The sequence below is a fragment of the Bufo bufo genome, chromosome 6 (assembly GCF_905171765.1).
Source record: "Bufo bufo chromosome 6, aBufBuf1.1, whole genome shotgun sequence".
Lineage (NCBI taxonomy): Eukaryota > Metazoa > Chordata > Amphibia > Anura > Bufonidae > Bufo > Bufo bufo.
Window position 1 is genome coordinate 205,686,700 of NC_053394.1, and position 22,925 is coordinate 205,709,624.

General features: G+C 43.6%; 1 protein-coding gene across 3 annotated transcripts in view; it reads left to right on the forward strand.

The window, feature by feature from the left end:
• The window catches only part of KAT6B (lysine acetyltransferase 6B), a 373,094-nt gene that overhangs the window by 134,927 nt on the left and 215,242 nt on the right, over window positions 1-22,925 (forward strand). Inside the window, exon 1 of one of the 3 annotated variants that reach the window (XM_040435107.1) lies at window positions 5,511-5,526. The exons of the other annotated variants lie outside the window; for them this stretch is intronic. The gene's annotated coding sequence lies outside the window, so the exon portion shown is untranslated. Of the gene's footprint in view, window positions 1-5,510; window positions 5,527-22,925 lie in introns of those variants that run through there. 3 annotated transcript variants of the gene reach the window in all.

Below are 22,925 nucleotides of genomic sequence, written 5' to 3' on the forward strand. Positions count from 1 at the left end.
AAACCATACGGCGCACCTTTCCCTCTACGCCCTACTGTGTGCCCGTACAGTAGTTTACGGCCACATATGGGGTGTTTCTGTAAACGGCAGAGTCAGGGCAATAAAGATACAGTCTTGTTTGGCAGTTAACCCTTGCTTTGTTAGTGGAAAAAATCGGTTAAAATGGAAAATTAGGCAAAAAAATGAAATTCTCAAATTTCATCCCCATTTGCCAATAACTCTTGTGCAACACCTAAAGGGTTAACGAAGTTTGTAAAATCAGTTTTGAATACCTTGAGGGGTGTAGTTTATAGAATGGGGTCATTTTTGGGCGGTTTCTATTATGTAAGCCTCGCAAAGTGACTTCAGACCTGTAGTGGTCCCTAAAAATTGGGTTTTTGTAAATTTCTGAAAAATTTCAAGATTTGCTTCTAAACTTCTAAGCCTTGTAACATCCCCAAAAAATAAAATATCATTCCCAAAATGCTACAAACATGAAGTAGACATATGGGGAATGTAAAGTCATCACAATTTTTGGGGGTATTACTATGTATTACAGCAGTAGAGAAACTGAAACTTTGAAATTTGCAAATTTTTCTAAATTTTTGGTAAATATGGTATTTTTTTATGCAAAAAAATTTACTTTTTTGACCCAATTTTAGCAGTCTCTTGAAGTACAATATGTGACGAAAAAACAATCTCAGAATGGCCTGGATAAGTCAAAGCGTTTTTAAGTTATCAGCACTTAAAGTGACACTGGTCAGATTTGCAAAAAATGGCCAAGTCCTTAAGGTGAAATAGGGCTGAGTCCTTAAGGGGTTAACGGTACACACTCAGATTAGGTCACCAGTGGGGTACCACAGACATCCGTATTGGGCCAAATTCTCTTGCACAGTAAATTATAAATTTTTCCAGGTGACTGTAAACTGTAACACTGAAGAGGACACTATACAGCTACAGATAGATCTGGATAGATTAGAGGCTTGGGCAGAGAAGTGGCAGATGAGGTTTAACACTAACAAAGGCAAGGTTATGCACATGGGAAGGAATAACGCAACTACTTTCACACGCGTTCAGAGCGGATCCGTCTGGTGTCTGCACAGACGGATCCGCTCCTATAATGCAAACGTTGGGATCCGTTCAGAACGGATCCGTCTGCATTATAGTTCAGAAAAAATTCTAAGTGTGAAAGTTAGTCAGACGGATCCGTCCAGACTTTACATTGAAAGTCAATGGGGGACGGATCCGTTTGAAATTGCACCATATTGTGTCAACTACAAACGGATCCGTACCCATTGAGTTACATTGTAAGTCTGGACGGATCCGTTTGGCTGCGCACGGCCAGGCGGACACCCGAACGCTGCAAGCAGCGTTCGGGTGTCCACTTGCTGAGCGGAGGTTGAACGCTGCCAGACTGAGGCATTCTGAGCGGATCCGCATCCACTCAGAATGCATTGGGGCTCTACGGATCCGTTCGGGGCCGCTTGTGAGAGCCTTCAAACGGAGCTCACAAGCGGAACCCTGAACGCTAGTGTGAAAGTAGCTTCACCGGTACATACTAAATTGTAAAACACTGGGTAACACTAACATTGAAAGGCTAAGGCTAGTTTCACACTAGAGCTAGGTATCCAGTAGGATCTTCCGGCAGGGAATAGCCTGCCGGATCCTAGTGTTAGTGTGAAATTTACCTTAGGAAATGTAGTTATTGTCAGGGCCAATAAGATCATGGGTTGCATCTATAGGGGCATAGATGCACTTGATGAGGACATAGTCCTACCACTCTATAAATCATTGGTCTGAATACACATGGAGTATTGCATAAAGGTTTGGGCTCCTGTGTGTTTTACCACAAAGATTTTATTTTTCCCCGATTTTTTTCCAGTACAAGACCTGGTAAATTAAATGGTGCCATTGAAAAATGCATCTTGTCGCGCAAAAATTTATAATTGATTGGAATAATAAAAAAGTTATGGCTGTGGGGAGGAAAAAGGAAAATAGGCCCCATCTTTAAGAGGTTAGAAGGAGAACTAGGTAAGAAGTTCAAGAGCAAGGACCACCAAAGAAGTGTTTTCAGAGATACTGCTAGTGCCACAAGCGTCACTATAAAGACACTGGTAATTAAAGGGGTTTTCAGTATCGGGATATGTCCTCAGTATCTGATTGGTCGGGGTCCGACAACCGGGACCCCCACTGATCAGCTGTTTGAGAAGGCAGTGGTGCTCTAATCCGTGCTTACTAAGTACAGCGTTGTACTCTATCTGGAGCTGATCTTGTAATCTCTGCCAGGGGTTGCATCACAAGAGCAAAAATGAGAGAAGATGGGGCATCCCCGTCGGGTCCCATTAGTGATCTTGATATTACCGTATGTAATCTTACCTTTTTTTTTCCTTTCCAACTCTGGTAGGGTTTATTCTGCCTAAACAGCACTAGGACCTGGGTTTCATGCAGGTGGTTTTGGATAAGTTTGGGTTTAGAGGCTTGATCCTGGCAGCTATCTTGGCTCTTTATTATTCCCCTTAAGCAAAAGTGTTTACATCTGGTGGTATCTCGCAGTCAATCAAGATCACTAATGGGACCCGACGGGGATGCCCTATCTTCTCTCATTTTTGCTCTTGTGATGCAACCCCTGGCAGAGACTACAAGATCAGCTCCAGATAGAGTAACTCACAAAAGTAAATATTTTATATCTTTTCATGGGACAACACTGAAGATATGACACTTTGATAGAATGTAAAGTAGTCGGTGTACAGCTTGTAAATTTGGTGTGCCCTCAAAATAACTCAATACACAACCATTAATGTCTAAACCACTGGCAACGAAAGTGAGTACACCCATAAGTGAAAATCGCCAAATTGTGCCCAAAGTGTCAATATTTTGTGTGGCCACCATTATTTTCGGGCACTGCCTTAACGCTCTAGGGCATGGAGTTCACTAGAGCTTCCCAGGTTGCCACTGGAATACACTTCCACTCCTCCATGACAACATCATGGAGTTGGTGGGTGTTGGAGACCTTGCGCTCCTCCACCTTGAGGATACCCCACGGATCTCAATAAGGTTTAGGTCTTAAGACATTCTTGGCCAGTCCAGCACCTTTACCCTCAGTTTCTTTAGCAAGGCAGTGGTGGTCTTGGAGGTGTGTTTGGGGTCGTTATCATGTTGGAATACTTCCCTGTGGCCCAGTTTCCAAAGGGAGGGGATCATGCTCTGCAGTACATGTTGGCATTCATGGTTCCCTCAATGAACTGTAGCTCACCACAGTCGGCAGCACTCATGCAGCCCCAAACGATGACTCTCCCACCAGCATGCTTTACTGTAGGCAAGACGCTCCTTTCTTTATAGTCCTCACCTGGTTGTCGCCACAGACTCTTGACACCATCTGAACTAAATAAGTTTAGCTTGGTCTCATCAGACCACAGGACATGGTTTCAGTAATCCATTTCTTTTGTCTGCTTGTCTTCAGCAAACTGTAAGCGGGCTTTCTTGTGCACCATCTTTAGAAGAGGCTTCCTTGTGGGATGACAGCCATGCAGACCAATTTAATGCAGTGTACGGCGTATGGTCTGGGCACTGAAAGGCTGCCCCCCCCCCCCCCCCCCTTTAACCTCTGCAGCAATGTTGGCAGCACTCATACGTCTATTTTGAAAAGACAACCCCTGTATATGCTGCTGAGCACGTGCACTCAACTTCTTTGGTTGAACATGGAGAGGCCTATTCTGAGTGAAACCTGTCTTGTTAAGCCTCTGTATGGTTTTGGCCACTGTGCTGTAGCTCAGTTTCAGAGTATTGGCAATCTTTTTATAGCCTAGACCATCTTTATGTAGAGCAACAAATCTTTTTTTTCAGATGCTTAGGGAGCTCTTAACTATGAGGTGCCATGTTGAACTACCTGTGTCAGCCGAGCGCTGTACGCTCCCATTCACTTCTATGGGGAGCCAGCTTGGTGGTGGCCGGACCGGGGTCCTCCGGCCACCACCTTGCGGGCTCCGTTCTCTACATAGGTGCGGGTCCCAGCGGTGGGACCCGCACCTATAAAACAATGGGGGCATATCCTAGCGATATGCCCCCATTGTCTATGATGAGACAACCCCTTTAAGACACCTGCTCCCCATTCACACCTGAGACCTTGTAACACTAATGAGTCACATGACACCGGGGAGGGAAAATGGTTAATTGGGCACAGTTTGGCCATTTTCACTTTAGGGTGTACTCTCTTTTGTTGCCAGCGGCTTAGACATTAATGGCTGTGTGTTGAGTTATATTGAGGGCACACCAAATTTACACTGTTATACAAGATGTACACTGACTACTTTACATTGTATCAAAGTATCATGTATTCAGTGTTGTTCCATGAAAAGATATAATAAAATATTTACAAAAATGTGAAGGGTGTACTGACTTTTGTGAGATACTTGTATCCGGGGCATACCCGTTGGAGGACAGGATCACCGAATCAGCCTTTACGCTGATGACATGATTTTGGGTTTGTCAATTGCTCTAGTTTCTTTGAAATCTGTACAAATGATACTCGTGGGCTTCAGCCGGGTCCAATAAATCAATGTACCAGAAATATTTTCACAAAATCCTTTCTGTACCCTTTCGTACAGCTGGAATGAACAAGGGATCCTTTACCTGGGCATGGTTTTGATAAGCCCGAGTTCCCAGACTTTTAGTAAAAACTTCTTCCGTCTGTTAAGATTCATCCTACACCTGCTCTCAGCTTCAAAAAGCCATGTATCCTATACCTTTTTAGAACTATTCAACTCCCCATGAGTAATTTTTTTTTTTTTTTACCATACTCCAAGTACTTCTCAATTATGTTTGGGGAGACACAGGAGTCAGAATTAAGTGTTCCACACTTCACCAGCCAACTGAGTTGGGAAGCATGGGAGTACCAAAAATTACCTATTATCACTACATAACTATCTTAGAATCTGTCAGACACTGGTGGACCGCCATCCCTCTTAATAGGTTGTTACAAATTGAATTCATCAGTTTTGGCTCGCCACTCATCTCCTTGATGGCATATGTTGGCAATGCCATTTCAAACCCCCCTTATGACATTTTGCTATTGTTAAAACTTCAGCTCAAGTGTGGAATGCTTTCCTCTCCCACATGCCTGGTGATATCATGGACTTGAATGATCCCTATATAAGCTCTAACTTCCTGGCATGTTCAATATTTTATTAAAGATCTTGATGTCGCTCCTTGGGAGGCTAAAGCAATTATCAAAGTGGGTGATTTATTTAAACGTAAGGTACTGAAGGGTTTCTCCTCCCTTCAAACGCAATTTCATATTTCCGACCATGATTATTTTCTATGCCTCAGTCTTCAACATGCTTTTCAGGCCATAGATGTTCACACCCTCCAAGTTGCACTTTTTTTCCCCTCTGAATTTAAAGTGGGGATAACCACATTCAACAATTTTTTTCCTTCAGATCTCCCATACTAAAACTTCACATATGCTAATCTGGGAGAGAGATCTTGATGAACAATTCTCCTTAGAAACTTGGAAACAGGCCCTCTCCTGGACTAAAAGTATATCTCAGAGTAAGTCATTGGAAAAAGTTTCAGAACATCTTCTTCCACTGGTATTACACTACTACACTATTTGCTAAAATTGACAATCTGCAGCTAAAACAGCAAACATAATTGACAAACTGCACTACATATAGATAGGAAGTCTACAGCACCTCAACCAGCCTAGGTTCATGTAAAAAACTGGGTAGAACATTTAAGTAACTACCCAGTTTATTATTATACAGGGTGGGCCATTTATTTGGATACACCTTAATAAAATGGGAATGGTTGGTCATATTAACTTCCTGTTTGTGGCACATTAGTATATGTGAGGGGGGGGGGGGGGGGGGAAACTTTTCAAGATGGGTGGTGACCATGGCGGCCATTTTGAATCCAACTTTTGTTTTTTAAATAGGAAGAGGGTCATGTGACACATCAAACTTATTGGGAATTTCACAAGAAAAACAATGGTGTGTAACTTTATTCTTTCATGAGTTTTTTTTACAAGTTTCTGATGACTTATAAAATGTGTTCAATGTGCTGCCCATTGTGTTGGATTGTCAATGCAACCCTCTTCTCCCACTCTTCACACACTGATAGCAACACCGCAGGAGAAATGCTAGCACAGGCTTCCAGTATCCGTAGTTTCAGGTGCTGCACATCTCGTATCTTCACAGCATAGACAATTGCCTTCAGATGACCCCAAAGATAAAAGTCTAAGTGGGTCACTGGATATGCGAAATTGCTACATGATGTGTTTCCCTCTTTATGCACTGAAGCTAGCATAATGTGCACCACCACATTATGGGTGTCAAGTCCGAGCATTCCTAGATGAACAGTTTCCTGGAAAGTGGATTGGTCGTCGTGGGCCAGTTGAATAGCCCCCAAGGTCTCCTGATCTGACCCCCTTAGACTTTTATCTTTGGGGTCATCTGAAGGCAATTGTCTATGCTGTGAAGATACGAGATGTGCAGCACCTGAAACTACGGATACTGGAGGCCTGTGCTAGCATTTCTCCTGCGGTGTTGCTATCAATGTGTGAAGAGTGGGAGAAGAAGGTTGCATTGACAATACAACACAATGGGCAGCACATTGAACACATTTTATAAGTGGTCAGAAACTTGTAAATAACTCATGAAATAATAAAGTTACGTTAAAACCAAGCACACCATTGTTTTTCTTGTGAAATTCCCAATAAGTTTGATGTGTCACATGACCCTCTACCTATTGAAAAAACAAAAGTTGGATTCAAAATGGCCGACTTTAAAATGGCCGCCATGGTCACCACCCATCTTGAAAAGTTTCCCCCCTCACATATACTAATGTGCCACAAACAGGAAGTTAATATCACCAACCATTCCCATTTTATTAAGGTGTATCCATATAAATGGCCCACCCTGTAGACACTTTCATGTGGCTGAGATGACTTATAGATACAGAGGCAGGACAACCAGTATCCTCCTTTCCCAGAGACCTGCCTTCTCAAAGTCACTGCAGGGATCCCATAATAAATCATCTTGTAGAGTCTTGCTGCTGTCCTCTGCTGTGTGAACAGGTAATATTTGGATGTTTACGTATGGTGGGCCCCCCCAAAATAAATTTTACTAGACAGCCCAGTCGGACACTGCTAACATGGTACACATACAACATCAGATTAGCCCACCAGAGTACCAGAGGATCCTCTGGTGGGCCCAGGCTCTGATACCATAACAAGCTCCAAAGTCCCATGAGGAAAAAAACATTTGGAGCTGCCTTTAGATTCAATAACTTTATTGATGACTTGGAGATTGGTCCCCGAGGACAGTTTCCTTTGGTGGCCCCAAAGAACCCCACCCAGCTCGACCCTTTCCAAGAATATCTTCTTTCCTTTAACAAATGAATCGTTTTACCAAAGCGCACAAGACACAATTATAAATGGTGTTTATTCAACCCATTAGTGACTAAGTCTCTTTGGGCCTTAATAAAGAGCCAGATTTTGGAAATCTGGCAGAGAAAAACTATTTAAAGGTTTTGCACATCCAAGTTATTCTGATGTTGTGTTTTCGTCACTTATTGTACTTAGGTGGTAAAATTTAACCAATACAATTTGCGTATATTTATTAAGAAAAAAAACTCAGAAATCAATGGAAATTTGTAAAAGCAGGGCTCCTAACCTGAAAAATTTAGGAGCCAAATGAAATTTTAAAAAATCATAATATAACTGGGATGCTTAGGAGCATGGGGTTTTCTAAGCTACAGCCCACGCAGTTAAAGGAGTTGTACACTCATTTCCATGACCTGTCAGACTAGCCAGATTCGCGTTGATAATCCCTAGGTGCTGGGTCCAGGCTCATTCGCTTCCCGGCCTCCGCTGCTTGTCTTGGCTTTCTCCATGAAAACGTTTGGCTGCAGTGGCATCAAGACAATCTCTGGCCACGGTGGAGATCCGCTTCCCGTGCATCACATGACCATTTAACATAATGCATGGGAAGCAGTGGTCAGTCATTGGCTGTAACACCGTCAAATAGGAGGTTTTCATGAAGGGACTCAAGACAAGCAACAAAGGCTGGGGAGCAAATAAGCCGGGATCCAGCACTGGGCATCAGGCAAGTATGATCACCAACAAAGGTCCTGCCAGTCTGAGGTCCAGAAATTAGTGTATCCAAACCCTTTAAGGAGTAATTTTTATATTTTTCTTTAAGGGGTTTCAAACCAGTATTATTCTATTTGTGACACAGAATGGGTTAAAAAAAACTATCCCCACTGCACTCCTTAAAAGGCCAATCACTTGAGAGTCGCCACTGCAACCAGTGACCACATCAGCAGGCATCACGTGTTGACGGGACCAGCATGACAGTGGGGGTGGGGGGAGGGCAGCTTTTTTTTTATTTTTTTACATTAAGAAAAAATATAACAGCTAAAAATATAATACTACACGAGCTTTACTCTTTATTCTCAACCCCTCTGCTTGCCTGTCAGTGAATGAAAACCTCTTGTTTGCTCTTTCTTGAGGAAAGATTGGCCATATTCTAGTGCTGCTCACTGTGTCTGGACATGGACATTCAGTCTGTCAATGTCAACCTTAAAGGTTTCCATTCACTGCCAGCAAGCAGAGATGTAGGAAAGCTAGGGGACCTCCTCTGGCAGCTGAACTAGCCTGTGCTTAACCCCTTATAGGCTGCTTCAGTGCCATTTTCCCTCTTTTTAACTCTACCACATGTCTTTGGCACAGAAAGGAGCAGTTAAGGGTTAAGGGCTCTCTGCTCATCACCCCCGTGTCAGTAAGGAGCCGTGCACGGACATCGCCCTCCTTTTCTAGAACGTGCGCAGTATAGGCGGCAATCTCTCCTTGTCAATTGGTTTCACACCGGAGTCTGTCTGCAGGAGCTCTGCACTGCCGGGGTCGCAGAGCATTATATTGATTTATGATGCTATGTAACCCTTACAGTTCTGGAATGTATTGGATAACACTGACCGCATTAGGTCAGTGTTATCCAGTACATTCCAGACCTCTAAGGGTTACATAGCATCATAAATCAATAAAATGCCATGCGACCCCGGCAGTGCTATGCAGACCAGGACAGCGAGTGTTAAAGCAGCACAGCCGGTGCTTATACTTGTTCTTACGGATCTCTGCCTTCTCCTTGTGACCCCATAAGGACCCAGTCCTATAAAACACACTAATAAATCTGCATACGGGTGACTCGCCTCGTGTTATCAGCCGTGGACTGTGCGGCCCTAGTTGAAGTGTCTCCAGCAGCTCAGCGCCACAGCACAGACTCAACTCCAAAACTTGCCAGACTGCTGGAAGCGGGAGCACAAGCCACGCCCACCCTCTATGCCGGGTAATCTGAGGGGCGGGTCTTCACCCAGCAGACGGCTGCAGCGTGTCTCTGTCTGCTGGATGAAAGCCTTTTTTTTTTTTAAGAGGCAGAGCAGCGAGCGGAGGGTCTAGGCGCAAATGGCGACAAGACTACAAAGTCTTGTCGCCATTTAGCAGTTCTAAGTCGCATTGGCGACCATTTTGGTCGCCATCTGGAGCCCTGAAAAGTTGTCATTGTTTCTGTCACGGCCTTTGCTGTGTGCGCCGCGACACTTTTGCCACACTTGCAGTTGCCAACGTGTTGTTATGGCATGTCGTGGTGGCTGCGGCAGGTAAGTGTGTTTCTAGTGTTCTTACCTGCCGACTCTGTATTCAGTCTTCCACTTTTCCCTGCAGCTAGGCCTGTGGAGACTCTGGTTCATCCGTTTCTTAGATAAACCTGGTTGTCTCTTGTCCCTGTCTCCTAACCTCAGGGATATTCAGGGATTTCAGGGTTCTGAGGTTTCCAGTGTATGGGCCGTCCTACCTTAAGGGTCGGCTCATACAGTTAAGAGAACAGGGCCAGATTTAGGGATGCTATAGGAGGTGACCAGCTCCCTTTTCTTGGTAGCCTGGTCTAGCTGCTACCCCTGTCCCTTTTACATTGTACGGTGGGGAGTTTCCCTCACTCCCCACCATGACAGTATGTCCTACAAAGGCTCCTCTGTCGGAGCCTTCGAAATAAGATGCAGCATGTGTCGCCTGCCGTTTTCTGGTGCACATGCTTATTCTCCGGAGGGAGGGTGAAAGGGGAATCCTGTTAACAGTGCGATTCTCTGTAACAGTGGTTGCCGTCGGTGTGAACCGACACTTGTGTATGGGTCTCCCCTCGTCCATGTCTCAGTGGTTGTCGCTTGTGTTGTGGTGGCTGGCTGCATTCCTTGTTGAACTGGCTTTGGTGTATGCTGGTGGAGGATGCATGCTGGCAGCGACTTGGTGTGAGCTGTTTCTGAGTGTGTCCACAGTAATCAGTGCGGTCTCTCCTGGCTGTTTGCTGGCTGCCTGGTTTGTAGGTGGTTCCGGTGGCTGGCAGCAGTCCTGGAGAGACTCGTGTGCACTGACGCTGATTCTGCTACTCCCCCCCCCCCCCCCCCTGTTTATTGGGTGTTCTGTTTAGTTTCCCCTTTTTCAGATGGGGGGCTTTGAGGAGTGGGAGTGTCACGGCCTTTGCTGTTTGTGCCGTGACACTTTTGCCACACTTGCAGTTGATTTTGGCAACGTGTTGTTGTTATGGCATGTAGTGGCAGTGTCACAGCTTTTGCTGTGTGCGTCATGATATGGTTGCCACGCATGCTGATGCCTGTGGTTACATGTTGCGTGTTGGCTGGTGTGCACTTCCCCTTTAAGTTGTAGCCTCCCTCTGTCTGGTGCTGTAAGAGTTAACTCCCTAACTGGGTGTGGTCACTTGGCTTTTATCTTCCTGGCTGGAGTCAGTTGGTGCTGGAGCTCTGCTCCAGTACAGGGTGTTCTATCTGCCCAGTCCTTGAGGACCACCTTGTAGGACATCGATGTCATCTGCGATGTCATTCCTTTGTCTCCTCAGTGTACCCAACCCCTCTCCGGAAGGGGGCTGGTTTCCTGGAGGGGTGAACCATAAGTCTGTACGCAGTGCTGCTTGGGGCTGCAGTGGACCTTGCTGTTTCGGGCCCAGGCAGAATCAGGAGTGCTGGATACCTGTGTGTGGTGGTGTTTGCACGGTGTCCTAATTGGTGTGTGGGCACCTGTATTTTTGCACAGGTTCTAGTTGTGGTGGCTGCGGCAGGTAAGTGTGTTTATGGTGTTCTTATCTGCCGACTCTGTTGCTGCATATGGTCTGTTCCTTTCCCTGCTGCTAGGCCATTTGAGACTCCTGTTAATCCGTGTCTGGGAAGAACAGGTCGTCTCTCCCCTGCTCCTATGTGAGGGATTATCAGGGCGACTCAGGGCCAAGGGTATCCTGGTATGAGCCGTCCTACCATCCAGGTGCTCTCATACGGTGAGGAGTTAGGGTGAGGATCAGGGACGCTTTAGGAGGTGACCTGCTCCCTGATTCAGGCGTCCTGGCCTAGCTGCTTCCCCTTTATTCCTGACATTGTACGATGGGGGCCCCCCCCACACCCCACTGTGACCGTTTCCTATCTTCAGCTGTAATATTTCATAAACCTGTAAATACATAAATACTATTCAAAATTTTCTTAGAAATATATTTCCACATCTTTATTTTGGCTGCACATTGCGCATGCGCAGTGGACAAGTGGAAGCCGATGCCAGTAGTCCGCACGGGCGCAGACTACAGTGTCCACTGCGCCTGCGCGAGACTACTGCGCAGAGATAACATGACGTCAGAATAGTGCAGTGAATATAAAGTAGTAGGCGGTGCTGGGCTCCAGATCGATGGGCGGTGCTGGGCTCCAGGAGATCGTGGGACAGCCTCTTGGGCTCCTTACAGAGGTGCACACAGGTCATAAACAGAGGGATGATTGTAAACACTGCATTAAAACTAATGGGCACATATAAATATCGTTAATCCTGGTGACAGAATCCCTTTAAGGCCATCTGTCCACCAGCTGAAGCTCCATAGAAGATGGACAACGACCCAAAGCATAGAAGTAAATCAACAACAGAATGGCTTAAACAGAAGAAAATACACCTTCTGGAGTGGCCCAGTAAGAGTCCTGACCTAAACCCAATGGAGATGCTGTGGCATGACCTCAAGAAAGCGATTCACACCAGACATCCCAAGAATATTGCTGAACTGAAACGGTTCTGGAAAGAGGAATGGTCAAGAATTACTCCTGACCGTTGTGCAAGTCTGATCTGCAACTACAGGAAACGTTTGGTTTAAGTTTTTGCTGCCAAAGGAGGTTCAACCAGTTATTTAATCCAAGGTTGCACATACTTTTTCCACCTGCACTTTTTCCACCTGCACTTCCACCTATGTGAATGTTTACATGGTGTGTTCAATAAAAACATGGTAACATTTAATTCTTTGTGTGTTATTAGTTTAAGCAGACTGTGATTGTCTATTGTTGTGACTTAGATGAAGATCAGATCATATTTTATGACCAATTTGTGCAGAAATCCATATAATTCCAAAGGGTTCACATACTTTTTCTTGCAACTGTAATTAAAAATGCCATTGCCAACGGAAACAATCACCATACTCGCCTCGTTCAATCAAACCCATACATGTTATATCAAAACAATCATCACAAAATAGCAGGGTGGATTTGATTTTAAATCAAAATGATTTAAATCACGATTTAAATCACTAGTCAGTAAGGCTTGATTTAAATCATAGTTTTCTACATAAAGACTAATTATTGCTGGTATAACTTATAATATGCAAGTAGATGAGGATTTTTAGAATAACAACTTTTCATATTAGTTTGATTAGGTTGATTCTGCATTCATAGGTTTGTAGAAATTAGGATTAAGGTATTTTTCTCAACTCTGTTAATGTTATAACATTTTTGCTGTCAAGAAGAGGCATGTGATCTCTGCTGAGTCAAATTAAGTTTTGAGAACTGCAAAAGTAAACCAAGCATCTGTGATAATATCTTGTAGACAGAGAAACTGCCCAATAATCTTACAAAAAGCTCTGGAAGAGCATGACATTGTGAATGGATTAATGGAATTTATTTACCAAAAAAATTACACATATAGAAACATAGAATGTGTCGGCAGATAAGAACCATTTGGCCCATCTAGTCTGCCCAATATGCTGAATACTATGAATAAGCCCTTGTCCCTATCTTATATGAAGGATGGCCTTATGCCTATCCCATGCATGCTTAAACTCCTTCACTGTATTTGCAGCTACCACTTCTGCAGGAAGGCTATTCCATGCATCCACTACTCTCTCAGTAAAGTAATACTTCCTGATATTACTTTTAAACCTTTGCCCCTCTAATTTAAAACTATGTCCTCCTTGTAGCAGTTTTTCTTCTTTTAAATATTCTCTTCTCTTTTACCATGTTGATTCCCTTTATGTATTTAAAAGTTTCTATCATATCCCCTCTGTCTCATCTTTCTTCCAAGCTATACATGTTAAGGTCCTTTTAATCTTTCCTGGTAAGTTTTATCCTGCAATCCATGTACCAGTTTAGTAGCTCTTCTCTGAACTTTCTCCCAAGTATCAATATCCTTCTGGAGATATGGTCTCCAGTACTGAGCACAATACTCCAAATGAGGTCTCACTAGTGCTCTGTAGAGCGGCATGAGCACCTCCCTCTTTCTACTAGTAATGCCTCTCCCTATACACCCAAGCATTCTGCTAGCATTTCCTGCTGCTCTATGACATTGTCTGCCTACCTTTAAGTATTCTGAAATAATGACCCTTAAATCCCTTTCCTCAGATACTGAGGTTAGGACTGTATCACTGATTTTATATTCTGCTCTTGGGTTTTTACGCCCCAGGTGCATTATCTTGCACTTATCAACATTAAATTTTAGTTGCCAGATTTTTGACCATTCCTCTAGTTTTCCTAAATCCTTTTCCATTTGGTGTATCCCTCCAGGAACATCAACCCTGTTACAAATCTTTGTGTCATCAGCAAAAAGACACACCTTACCATCGAGGCCTTCTGCAATTTCGTTGATAAAGATATTAAACAATATGGGTCCCAGAACAGATCCCTGAGGTACCCCACTGGTAACAAGACCTTGGTCTGAATATACTCCATTGACTACAACCCTCTGTTGTCTGTCCCTCAGCCACTGCCTAATCCATTCAACAATATGGGAGTCCATGTACAGCCTTATTCTGCCTAATTAAAAAACTAATCTTTATTTCATGATGGAATAACCTTTGGATGGTAATATATTTTCCTCCAAAAAGGATTTTATATAAAAAAAAAATCAGATTTTTTTTTATTTTTTTAAAAATCATTGATTTTTATCCACCCTGTAAAATTGGGAACCCCTTGGGATAATTTTTGTCAGTTTTAAGATTTAAGAAATAAAAAGCTATAATTAAAAAGAATATCTTTTTTAATAAGAATTAGCGGTTTTCCTCCAAATTAAACCTAAAGAAAAAAAATCTCTAAAAAACATTCTAAGTCCTGAGTGTCAAGAAAAAAAAAAAATGGCAAAAATTCTTTTGGTAGTCAAAGAAATAAAAAAAAGTGTCACTAAACCACCACGTGCACAAAATCACAAAAAGTTTCCTGGACAGTCAGGCCTTTTTTCGGCCCGTCATGAAAGGGTTAAGGAGGTTCACCAGGCTTTTAATATTAATGACCTATCCTCAGGATAGGTCATCAGTTTCAGATTGGCGGAGGTTCAACACCTGGCACCCCCGCCGATCATCTATATGAAGGGAAGGCACACGCAGTCTCGCTCTTCCTGCTCGCCACAGACGTGCAGCAGGAAGAGAGACGGGAGACCGAACACGCGCACTACGCGCTCATTTTCTTCATACAGCCCTGCCGATCTGATAATGATGACCTATCCTGAGGATAAGATCAATATTAAAAGCCCAAAAGAACCCCTTTAATAGATTAGAAGAAAATATATTTTTTGTAACTCTGTTACTGTCTTAGAAATACGCCACATTCTTATCTTTGTAGGGCAGGCATATAGATGAGAAGTGAAGCTGTGCACTTATAAGGAAAGCAGATTTCTAAAAAGGCATTTGCCTGTATATGACTAAGGGCTCTTTCACATGAGTGGATGCCGTGCGGGTAATCAGCTGCGTGAAAAAGTGCCAAACTCCGCTCCAGACAGCAGCGACACGGAGCATTAACATGATGACCTTTTTATTACAAAATCACAGTGAGATAAAGTTGTCACCGTGATTTTGTACTAAAAATATCACAGAGAAGCACAGAGCATTATCAATCATGTTAGTGCTCTGTGTCTCGGCTGTCCGGAGCAGGGCTTGGATTACCCGCACAACGTCTGCTCGTGTGAAAGAGCCCTAACTCTCGCTACCCACCACCAAGTGCTCTCCCCATAGAAGTGAAATGGAGCGAACCGTGCTTGCGTGGCCACCACACCTATTCATTTCTATAGGGCCGACGGAAATGGCTGAGCCAGTGCTCGGCTTTTTTCAGCAGACCCATAGAAATTAACGGAGTGCAGCTGCGCATGCGCAGTGTGCCCTCAACCACTTTCAGGGCTCCGTTCTCTGTGTAGGTGCAGGACCCGCACCTTTCAGACAATGGGGGCATATCCTAGTCATATGCCTCCATTGTCTGAGATGGGATAACCCCTAACTGCTTTAGGGCTTTATAGCAGGTTGATACATAACTGTTGCAAACACAGTGGTTTGAGTAAACAGTACTTGCAGCCCAGTAGGATCAGAGGGATGGCTTTTTACCATGCCCATAATAAGGGTAAGGCTCAAACATTTTTAATTTCAGGAACACTTGTGGGAGTCCACCTTCTTATATAAATTGATGTGTGCTTTTGCACCGCAAACTGTGTGGCGTACAGATTAGTCTGCTGTACAATTAATTCCAGAACTTTATCGTCCACAAACAAATAAAAAAAATCATAAGGGGTACAATTTGTGACTTCCACATTAATTTGGAGAGTAGGCATTGGGGTAAAATATATATATATAAAGTCACAATTTTGACGTACCCTTTGCTCAGGGGATATGGATTAATTAGCTGACACTTTGAGCCTAGAATATTGAACCTTTTCACAAAACTCTAATCTTAAGCTGCATTATTGTAATTCCTTTTAATTTACATTACTGAAATAAACGAACTTTTGCACAATATTATAATTTTTTGAGTTTCACCTGTGTGTGTGTGTGTGTGTGTGTGTGTGTGTGTGTGTGTGTGTGTGTATATATGTATATGTATGTGTGTGTATATATATATATATATATATATATATATATATATATATATATATATATTTTACCAGCAAGTAATTTTTTGACGGGAAATGACATGGGTGTCTCCCAAAAAATAATAAGACTATGTACAAGAGGCATTATTGTGGGGGAAAAAAATTCTCAGCTTTTATTTACATTTTGAGCAAAAAATACAAGATGTTCCGCACTGTGGAAAATCTCAGGGGACGTGGTCGGAAGCCAAAAGTGACACCTGTGCTGGCCAGGAGGATAGTTAGAGAGTTGAAAAAGAATCTACCATCCTGGTGAATCTGGGCTCTGCTGGTGGCAATGTCTCAATGCAGACAATCCAATGGACACTGCACACTGCTGGGTTCCACGGATGCAGACCAGGTACACACAAGCTCGCTTGGCCTTTGCAAAAGCTCATCTGGACAAAGAAGACGACTTCTGGTCTTCTGTGTTATGGTCAGATGAAACAAAAATTTAATTGTTTGGTCACAATGTTTTCTTCAACCCAAAGAACACCACCCCACTGTCAAACATGGTGGTGGGAACCTAATGCTTTGGGGGTGTTTTTCAGCCAATGGACCAGGGAACCTAATCACAGTAAACGGCATCATGAAAAAAGAGCAATACATGAGGATTCTCATCGACAACATCAGGCAGTCTGCAGAGAAACTTGGCCTTGGGCACCAGTGGACATTTCAGCATGACAATGACCCAAAACACACAGCAAAAGTGGTGAAGAAATGGTTAGCAGACAACAACATTAACGTTTTGGAGTGGCCCAGCCAGAGTCCAGACTTGAATCCAATTGAGAATCTGTGGAGAGAGCTAAAGATCAGGGTGATGGCAAAAAGACCCTCCAACCTGAAAGATTTGGAGCCCATTGCTAAAGATGAATGGGCAAAAATACCTGTGGAGACATGCAAAAAGCTGGTCTGCAATTATAGGAAGTGTTTGATTGCTGTAATAGCCAATAAAGGCTTTTCTATTGATTATTGAGAAGGGTATGAATCATTTTGGACATGCCATTTTTTGCTCAAATGTAAATAAAAGCTGAGAAATGTTTTTATTTTTATTTTTTTCCCCACAATAATGCCTCTTGTACATCGTCTTATTATCTTTTGGGAGACACCTATGTCATTTCCCGTCAAATTATGGGCAGCACTGTAAATACACAGTGGAGCTGCCAGAGGGCCATTAAAATGGTGTATCTGAATCAGAGGAAGGCGGGTGAGAACAGGAAAGGCTGGGAAAATAGTGTTTTCTCTCTGTCTGCACCAGCTAGGCTGGTAATTAAGATAATTAGCAGCCAGTTGAGGAGCTCGGGTAAAGGTGGGCTGAGCTCCTCAATTTAGGCTCCCTGTCTGAAGAAGAACCAGCGCCAATGCCTGTTGGAGCCAGGACGCTCTGATCCGGTGTGGGGTAGGCACTGAGTGGTGTTTTGGGGAGCTGGGTGGTAGACCCAGATCCCAATAGAGAGGGAAAATACTGTATAGTTAGTGGCCAGACGACTGAGGAATTATGTTTATGATTTATGTTTGGTCTGCTGTAAAAGTGACAAAATAAAGCTGGTTGTGGCCAGTCTGCACCTAAATCTTCAGGTGTGCCAACCGTCTAAGCAGAGAAGACGGTGATCCTGGAGAGCTAAGTGACCCAGAGTTGTCACAAAATACATTATATCCCACCCTAAAATAAGAATAACGCCTTATGGCGGACACCAAGTAACGGACAGACTGTAATAGGCATCTAGTGAGGGTTGCCCACTAACCGACAGTTACAGACAGACAATTTATGAATTGATTCGATTTTTTATTTATATTTTTATTTTTAACATGCATAGCAAAGACAGAAGTTTGATCTCTCTCTCTCTCTCTCTCTCTCTCTCTCTCTCTCTCTCTCTCTCTCTCTCTCTCTCTCTCTCTCTCTCTCTTCCGAGAACAACTGCACTGCACGTTCTCTTGAGGGGTTTTTAAAGTGGAGAAGTAGGCACTTGTAAACTGTCAGCTGAGCATAATCAAGTTTAATGAAAGCAATATAACATAGAGAGGCGCGTGATACATCTTTTATGTTTAAGTACAGAGAGCCATGGAGTGTGGGCGCCTCAGAGTGCAATCCTGGTTTTGGATGTTCACCGACATGAAGTGTATGATGTTGTGCTGCTAGTACCCAGCCACCCCTACCATGTATGCCAAGTAACGGCAAATGCATAATGAGTTTTATAGACAGCAATTTATGGCATCTTCCTGGAAGGCCACTCAGAGCTTCCACAAATAAAAGCTTTTAGACATTGCTTATTGAGCAAACAAAGGGACGTTTTGGATTAATTATGCAATATAAGAGAAAAGTGGTAATTCTACCTGAAGGATTCTCTGAAGGTTAATTTTTCTTAATTTACTGCTTAATGGTTTGTGCTGTGGTAATGATAATCCAGTCATAGTGTTAGATTACCTTGTTAGCTACTACTTTGAATATATAAAATGTAAGAATTCAGTGCGATCACTGACTGTAAACTGCCACATTTAAGTGGGATATCATACTAGCAGCAGCCCAGCCATCTAATGATCAGGCTAAATAGATTTAGGAGTAGTAAAAAGTCAGGGCAAGTGGGACTTGTAATTTTTTCTTGAAGTTTTTCTAGTCATCCTACCGGCTTTTTCAATTAGAATCACTTGGACAGTTTAAGTCTGCCATTTAAAGAGGCTCTGTCACCATGATCAACCCTATTAAACCAGATGTACTGCCTGGTAGGACTCATCATGCTGATTAAAACAATGCCTTTCTTTTGTCAGTATGCTAAACAGCTACTGAGAAATCTGTGATTCTGTTCATATGCAAATGAGCATTTGGAGCACCAGGAGACGGGGTTGAATCGTTTGAGCACTGCTTTGTAAAACCCCCTGTGCTCTCCCCCCTCCCCTTGATTGACAGGTAGTGATGGACGAACATCTGCTGGGACGGTTCACAAACGTGATCAAATGTTTGCGAACCGCAAGTTCGCGGCGGGCCCCATTCACTTTAATGGCAGGCAAACCTGAAAAACCTTCAGCTCATATTTGTAGCCAGCAAACACTTACTAGAAGTACACAAATAGTCCCACAACATGGACAGTGATATACCAGAGGGGGATCATTGGCAAAAATTCCCACAAAAATTATGTATTTTATTCAGGGGCCATTTTTATGCGTCATAAAGTCTCAAAAATGTGCCCTGCTGGAGCCTAGAAGATTTTTATTTCCTATCGGTTTGATGTATACAAATGTGCAGCACTCCACGTTTTTGTATCCTGCAGAGTCTACTAACAAAAAGCATACGTTAACGTAATATTTTTTTCTACCATAGAACTGTATGGGAAACTGACGCCACTGTGCGGCATCAGTCTGAGGCATCTGTTAACGCATCCATTTTTGGTATGCATTAAATGGATGGCAAAAATAGGATGTGAACCCAGCCCTAGTGTCAGAATAAGCACCAGTACACAGCAGAGCAGCGTGGCGCAGAGGGGAGGCTGCCATGTACTGACAGAGCGCTACCTGGTCCTGGTGGTCAGGTATGAGGACTGTTTCCCAAGGATCATATTCTACTGGGAAATACAGGGCACAGTATAATACACTAGAATCTATATAATATAAAGATATTAGCCCTATCCCCGAATGATAATACAATTAGGTGATCATTTATTATATAGAAATCCGTCTGTTAGGTGTATTTCTGACAGATAGTGGCGCAAAGGTCCTTAGCACCGCAATCTGCATATTTTTCCCGCTCATGCCAGGTCTAAAAAAGGATGGTGAGGCAGGGAAAGGGATACAGTTATGGCCATCCAGATATTGGACACCACCGCCATACATTGACCGGATAACACCACCATACCGTGACCGTATAAGAGGGCACAGTTCAGGGAATGACTAGGGGCACTGCACAGGGTGTGGTAAAAGGGCACAATGCAGGGTATAAGGGGGCACAGTCACATGACCCTGTGACATTAGAAGGTCCTTATGGTGAATACGGTTCATATGCCACCATAATGAGAGGCAGAGGACTGAGACACGGGTGTGATTATGTGGCTAGAGATAAAAAATGTAACTGTCGGCCAGTACAGGCCCCAAAAATTAGCCAATAGGCATTCATCTGACAGCAAAGAACTTTGGATTCTGTGGCAGGAGGTACATTAGGTGGTCACAGGATAAATATGTAACTGTCGGCCAGTACAGGCACCAAAAATTAGGCATTCAACGGACATAAACGGCCTTTTTTGCCGCTGTATTTACCTAAGACAGGGACCATGATTTGTTTTGGGTGATGGCGGATATTTGTGGGTTGTCATGGCGTTCCCTGAGGCTGGATCTAGAGGACGGCTGTCGATGGGTTGGTTGCAAGAATGATCTCCTATCCGAAGTCAAAAACACATCTTCAAACCGCCCTCTTCTTGCAGGTGCTGTTGGATTGGTACCCGCAACTGTTTCTCTGTGAGTGGAAATTCCTCTGCCAGCGCCCACAAAAGCAGAGTGCAGCATTTCTCGAAGCAAGGCCTGGAAGTGATTCATTCTGACAGCCCTCTGTGATTGTGGTAACATTTCCACCATTTTGTGTTTGTACCAGGGGTTTAAGTACGTTGCTACCCAGTACTGGTTCTTGCCCTTTATGCTTTTTATACGAGGGTCCCTCTTCAAACCCTGGAGCATGAAGGCCCCCATTTGCAGTAAACTGGAAGCGGTGGAGTGGCCTGGCTCCTGCTCATCATCCAGGATGTCGTCCTTGTTCTCCTCCCCCCAGCCACGGACAACTCCAGGGATCCCAGAAAAGTTTAAAGCATGCTCTTCTTGCTCCTTCTCCGCCCCGGCACCATCCTCCTCTGATTCCTCTTCCGACTCCTGTTGTTGACTTGTCTCAGATGGAGTAGCCTCCCCTGGGAATTCATCCAGCATTGCGACTTCCTCATCTTCCTGCTCCTCGACGGCTTGATCAATGACACGACGAAATGCACGCTCCATAAAGAAGGCGTAAGGTACAATGTCACTGATGGCGCCCTGGCTGCGACTGACCAGTTTGGTGATCTCATGAAATGGCCGCAGAAGTCTGCATGCGTCGCGCATGAGCAGCCACTGGCACGGTGAAAAAAAAAACAAGCTCCCTAGAACCTGTCCTGCCGCAGAGTTCGTACAGGTAGTCATTAACTGCACGTTTCTGCTGGAGCAGCCTATCAAGCATATACAAGGTGGAGTTCCATCGCGTCGGGCAGTCACAAATCAGATGTCTGCCTCTTCCTCTGCTGGTCATTTCAAAATTTCCCTGTGACAAAAGTCCCTATAGAAGAGCAGTATTTGTGGAGTAAGGTATACAGTTGCAAGAAAAAGTATGTGAACACTTTGGAATGATATGGATTTCTGCACAAATTGGTCATAAAATGTGATCTGATCTTCATCTAAGTAACAATAATCACAGTCTGCTTAAACTAATAACACACAAATAATTAAATGTTACCATGTTTTTATTGAACACACCATGTAAACATTCACAGTGCAGGTGGAAAAAGTATGTGAACCCTTGGATTTAATAACTGTTTGAACCTCCTTTGGCAGCAATAACTTCAACCAAACGTTTCCTGTAGTTGCAGATCAGACGTGCACAACGGTAATTCTTGACCATTCCTCTTTACAGAACTGTTTCAGTTCAGCAATATTCTTGGGATGTCTGGTGTGAATCGCTTTCTTGAGGGCATGCCACAGCATCTCAATCGGGTTGAGGTCAGGCGTATTTTATTCTGTTTAAGCCATTCTGTTGTTGATTTACTTCTATGCTTTGGGTCGTTGTCCTGTTGCAACACCCATCTTCTGTTGATCTTCAGCTGGTGGACAGAAGGCCTTAAGTTCTCCTGCAAAATGTCTTGATAAACTTGGGAATTCATTTTTCCTTCGATGATAGCAATCCGTCCAGGCCCTGACGCAGCAAAGCAGCCCCAAACCATGATGCCCCAACCACCATACTTCACAGTTGTGATGAGGTTTTGATGTTGGTGTGCTGTGCCTCTTTTTCTCCACACATAATGTTGTGTGTTTCTTCCAAACAACTCAACTTTTGTTTCATCTGTCCACAGAATATTTTGCCAGTACTGCTGTGGAACATCCAGGTGCTCTTGTGCAAACTGTAAACGTGCAGCAATGTGTTTTTTTGGACAGCAGTGACTTCCTCTGTGGTATCCTCCCATGAAATCCATTCTTGTTTAGTGTTTTACGTATCGTAGGTTCGCTAACAGGGATGTTAGCATATGCCAGAGACTTTTTGTAAGTTTTTAGCTGACACGCTAGGATTCTTCTTCACCTCATTGAGCAGTCTGCGCTGTGCTCTTGCAGTCCTTTTACAGGACGGCCACTCCTAGGGAGAGTAGCAGCAGTGCTGAACTTTCTCCATTTATAGACAATTTGTGTTACCGTGGACTGATTAACAGCAAGGCTTTTGGAAATACTTTTATAACCCTTTCCAGCTTTATGCAAGTCAACAATTCTTAATCGTTGGTTTTCTGAGAGCTCTTTTGTGTGAGGCATCATTCACATCAGGCAATGCTTCTTGTGAAAATCAAACCCAGAACTGGTGTGTGTTTTTTATAGGGCAGGGCAGCTGTGGTTGCTGAAAACCAGCATCATAATCATTGCAGCCCAGGCCTTCAAATGAGTCCAATCTACCTGAGAAGAGTCCTGGTTATTCATAATCTCCTGCTCTCCGTGCCCACCCGCTGATGATTGACAGTCTTATACCTAGTTTTCTTCCTTTCTGTCTAGGAGAAAACTGCCAATC